At 40.5% G+C, this 5,000-nt stretch overlaps 1 protein-coding gene across 1 annotated transcript in view; it reads left to right on the top strand.

Annotated features, from left to right (window-relative positions):
• The window catches only part of dlg4b (discs, large homolog 4b (Drosophila)), a 26,744-nt gene that overhangs the window by 1,525 nt on the left and 20,219 nt on the right, over nt 1–5,000 (top strand). The gene's annotated exons all lie outside the window — the stretch shown is intronic.

Here is a 5,000-nt window from a genome sequence, read left to right on the forward strand (position 1 = left end):
CTCTGGATCAGTCTGAGTGACAGGTGTCAGTCGACGTGCTGCTGTAGTTTAGTAGTAAAGACCTCCAGACTGTTGGATGACTGTCAGGACAGTTGAAGTTTCCTTCACATTATTTATAAACATTCACACGTTTGTCATTTGTTCTTTAGGTTTTCAAAAGTTCTGATGGAAATTAGATTTCCCCCAAAGTCCAAAAGGAGCATATTATTTCATCTTTCACACAATAATTATTATCTTTTCTGGTCTCTGGTCTGGTTATTTCCTGGTGTTCTATCTGGTTGGGTCTGGTTATTTCCTGGTGTTTAGTTCTAGTTGGGTCTGGTTATTTTCCTGGTGTTTTATCTGCTTTGGTCTTGTGTATTTATTCTTTTTATCTCCACTCTCTTCCAACATTTTCTGGTATAATATTCTATTTTCTACACACACTCACAGAGATGGATGTGTTAGATCAGAAATATCTTCTCCTATCTTTAGCTACATCACTACTGCTAACGGACACACACACACACACACACAACACACACACACACACACATACTCTCTCTTTCTCTCTCTTTCTCTCTCTCTCTCTCTCTCAGAAGTCTGGTTGTGTATTTAGACTCCACTCACTTCTGGTTGGACACCGATCTGTTAATAACTGAATCCAGTCTTTAGACCAGTTCAGACCAGACTGGTTAAGTTTAACCATGTTAATGTTTTGACAGGTTGACAGTCAGAGTGAACAGACTGACACTAGTGTAACACACATATTTATACCAGTTGTATTTAACCCCGACCAACCTGTTATTTTCTGGTGTTTAGCTCTGGTCGGGTCTATTTCCTGGTGTTTAGCTCTGGTCGGGTCTGGTTATTTTCTGGTGTTTAGCTCTGGTCGGGTCTATTTCCTGGTGTTTAGCTCTGGTTGGGTCTGGTTATTTTCTGGTGTTTAGCTCTGGTCGGGTCTATTTCCTGGTGTTTAGTTCTGGGTGGGTCTGGTTAATCCTGGTGTTTAGCTCTGTTTGGATATGGTTATTTTCTGGTGTTTAGCTCTGGTCGGGTCTATTTCCTGGTGTTTAGTTCTGGGTGGGTCTGGTTAATCCTGGTATTTAGCTCTGTTTGGACAGAACTGGGGAGTTCCGGCAAGATGGCGAACTGAGCAGTCACATCCGTCTGAGCTCCTAAATAAAGTCCCAATGTAATAGTTTTTGAAATCATATAATCCACTTTCCTGAACAGTTAAAAAGAAAAATTCAGCCCGAACATGAAAGAAAACAACAGCACGAAACCTTCAGCAGCAAAAAACCTCCCGTTTACAACCCGTATGAACAGTGAGCACGACTATTCAACGCCGATGGAGACAGCTAACGCTAGCAGCAACAAACAGGACAGAATGTCAACAACCCCTGCAAATACTCCAGAGAAGAAGAAGAAGAAAACGAAAGGTACGTCTCAGGAAAACGACTCCAACACATCCACTGACACCATACTGAAAGCTATCGACACTCTTGGAAAACGTGTTGACGACCGCATGGTGGAAGTTAGCAAACAGATGCAACAACACAGCACCATGCTGGCTGCTATCGCTAAATCAGTGCAGCTTAACTCACAGGAGCTGAAAGAGTGTAAAACGAAAATAAAACACCTGGAAAAACAGATTGAATCACTCAAAAAAAGATAATGATGACATTAAAGGTCGTTTATTGAATCAAGAAAGATACAAAAGATGATGGTGCCTTCGCATCAAAGGAAAAAAGGAGAAAGTGAATGAAAACATCAGAGCAGATGTGGTGGAGCTTCTGGGTAGAATTGCACCGGACCTGAAGACGAAGATGGACGAAGAGGTCGACCTTGTCCCCAGAGTGAGGCGAGCGACGGAGAACAAGCATCGACAAATCATCATTCTGTTGACGTACTGTGAGAGATGACATCTGGAGGCCAACGAGAGCTTCTCCTGTGTGTAAAGAAGAAGGGATCCGCTTTGCTGAAGACCTGACCCGAGAGAACTGGAGGTCCAGACAGCCAATGTGGCCAAAACTCGGCCAGGCTAGGAAGGAAGGCGAGGCTGCGGGCTTCAGGGGCCCATTTGGTTTCATAGAAGGCAAACGCATTATGGAGGAGACTCCAGGTATGGGCTGATATTTTAATGTGAACTGGATACACAGTGGAACATTTTGGAAAATGGGACTTTTACCTCAAGGCTTTTCTACTCCACCTCCCTAAATCTTTTCATGAACTTTGTTCATGTGTTCGGTGTTCCAGTTAAAAACTGACATTTCTTTCTTTTCTTTTAATACAAGGGGACTTAAAGACTCAGTAAAGCACAAAGCTGTTTTTCTGTTCTGCAAGGGGCAACAAGCAAATTGCATCTTTCTCCAGGAAACTCATTCTGATGAGTCTGATGTTAAGTTTTGGTCTCTACAATGGGGAGATAAAATCCTCTTCAGTCATGGTACAAACCGTTGGGCTGGAGTTGCCATTTGTTTCAATAGATGTAAAGATGGACATTGGGTCGCCTGTGTTTTGAATATTGACAACATTCTTATTATTCTGATGAATATTTGTGGGTACAACAATGATCAAAAAAATAAGAACTTCTCGGAGCTGAGCACCCGTGGCACTAATTAATAGAACAAATTTTAATTTCATATGGAAAAATAAACATCACTACAACAGAAATGGAAATTGATAAAGGACTATGAGGATACTGGTGTAAAAGCAATTGACTTTGAAATTATGAATGGAATATTAAAGACCAAATGGCTCCGATCCTTCTTAAGGAATGATGATGAGGTATGGTTCTCGCTGGCGGTATTGAGTTTCTATTAGTATGTGATTTTGAAATATCCAAACTGCCCATAAAACTTTCCAAATTTCACCAACAGGTTCTGTTAAATTGGAAAATGGTGTTCAAGCATAATTTCAGCCCCGTAACGTCCCATTGTGGAACAATAGGGTGATATTGAGTCGGAGGAGGTCTATGTTTATGGAAGACTGGAGGACAAAACAAATTTGGTCTGTTATACATATAATGGATGGAAATGGAAACATACTTGAACTGAATGATTTTAATGCTAAATACAGCACGAGTTGCTCCAATGAGATCTATAGGAAAGTCACACAAAATATCCCAAAAGTCTTTATCCAGTCGATAAAGAATAATATTTGGAACATAACAACTCCAAATTTACACAAAGTGAAGACAGATGATCTGGACCTAGTAAACGAAAAATGTAACAATAAGTTTTTAAGGCAGTACTTAGTAAACACCTTATATCCAGGTAAAACAAAAAGCTCACTCACTCATCTGAAATATCAACTATTCAAACAAAATACTTAAAATTCCCAATTCCCCCAAAGTGTAAAGAAGTTCATTTTAAAACTATAAACATTTATCCCTCAAATGAAAAAGAAGATTGAAATTTGTTGTAGAAAACGGTTATATTTGTAAAACGAATCTGGAAACGACAGAGCACCTGTTTTACGAATGTGAGACTGACCAAAATTTGTGGAAAACTCTCCACAACTTAATATCGTCCAGCTCCAGAAACATTAACTTCTGGTCCTTTCAAAATATTCAAATAGGAGTAATCCTCAAAACTGAGTTTTTAGTGAATAATGTCATTATTATTACAAATTATTATATACACAAGGGTCGGTATGCCACATACCCCCCCCCCCCCCCCCCCCCATGGCTTGCTCTTAAGAATGAACTCTCCTTGTTACAAAAATGTCTGAAACAAATAAATAATCCCCATGCAAATAAACTGTCCACATTTATAGCATATTTAACCTTAAACCCCTTGTATTTAATTAGTATGGATTTACTTGTTTATATGATCTTACTTTTAATTGTTTTATTATTTATTTTATTCTCTTATCATTCTCTCTTTCATCTTATATCTGTTGTATCTTTGTTTTTGAAATGTGATATAAACCACCGCAATATTTTTTCAGTTTGGAATATCAAACGAGGTGTGAATTTACTTTAAAATGTAAAATAATTTATGATCATGTTTGAGTATGTCATTGTTCATGTAATGTTCTATGTTTGAATAATTTATTTAAAAAAAAAAAAGGCTCTGGTTGGATATGGTTACTTCCTGGTGTTTCGCTCTGGTTGGGTATGGTAATTTCCTTGTACTTAGCTCTGGTTGGGTCTGGTTACTTCCTGGTGTTTCACTCTGGCTGGATATGGTTACTTCCTGGTGTTTAGCTCTGGTTGGATATGGTTACTTCCTGGTGTTTCACTCTGGCTGTATATGGTTACTTCCTGGTGTTTAGCTCTGGTTGGGTCTGGTAATTTCCTTGTACTTAGCTCTGGTTGGGTGTGGTTACTTCCTGGTGTTTAGCTCTGGTTGCTTATGGTTACTTCCTGGTGTTTAGCTCTGCTTATTTCCTGGTGTGGCTACATGTCAGTCAGTCACACGGGTGTAAACAGGTGTGATGATAGGTCAGAGGTCGTGCCCTCCAGTTAACCTCTGTGGAACAAAGGTCAGAGGTCAAATATAACTCCTTGCTCCTGTCTCTTTAAATGTGTCTCTATTTTTGAATCGAGTCTGGCTCCTCCTCTGTGCAGTGATGTCAGTTACTGAGCAACAGAGGCGCTTGGGGGCCTTTGTGTTACTATGGCAACCGCATCACTATCCCTGCATCTCTTTCTGTACTTTGTCTTTCTACTTGTCTTCCTTCCTTTTTCTGTTTTCCCTCCTTCCCTCCCTTACTCTTCATGTCATCCATCCTCATCCATCACTCCATCACTCCATCACTCCATCACTCCTTCACCCCTCACTCCATCACTCCTTCACTCCATCACTCCTTCACTCCATCACTCCATCACTCCTTCACCCCTCACTCCATCACTCCTTCACTCCATCACTCCATCACTCCTTCACCCCTCACTCCATCACTCCATCACTCCTTCACTCCTCACTCCTTCACTCATCACTCCTTCACCCCTCACTCCTTCACCCCTCACTCCATCACTCCTCACTCCTTCACTCCTTCACTCCATCACTCCTCAC

The sequence above is a fragment of the Seriola aureovittata genome, chromosome 23 (assembly GCF_021018895.1).
Source record: "Seriola aureovittata isolate HTS-2021-v1 ecotype China chromosome 23, ASM2101889v1, whole genome shotgun sequence".
In the NCBI taxonomy this organism is placed as follows: Eukaryota; Metazoa; Chordata; class Actinopteri; order Carangiformes; family Carangidae; genus Seriola; species Seriola aureovittata.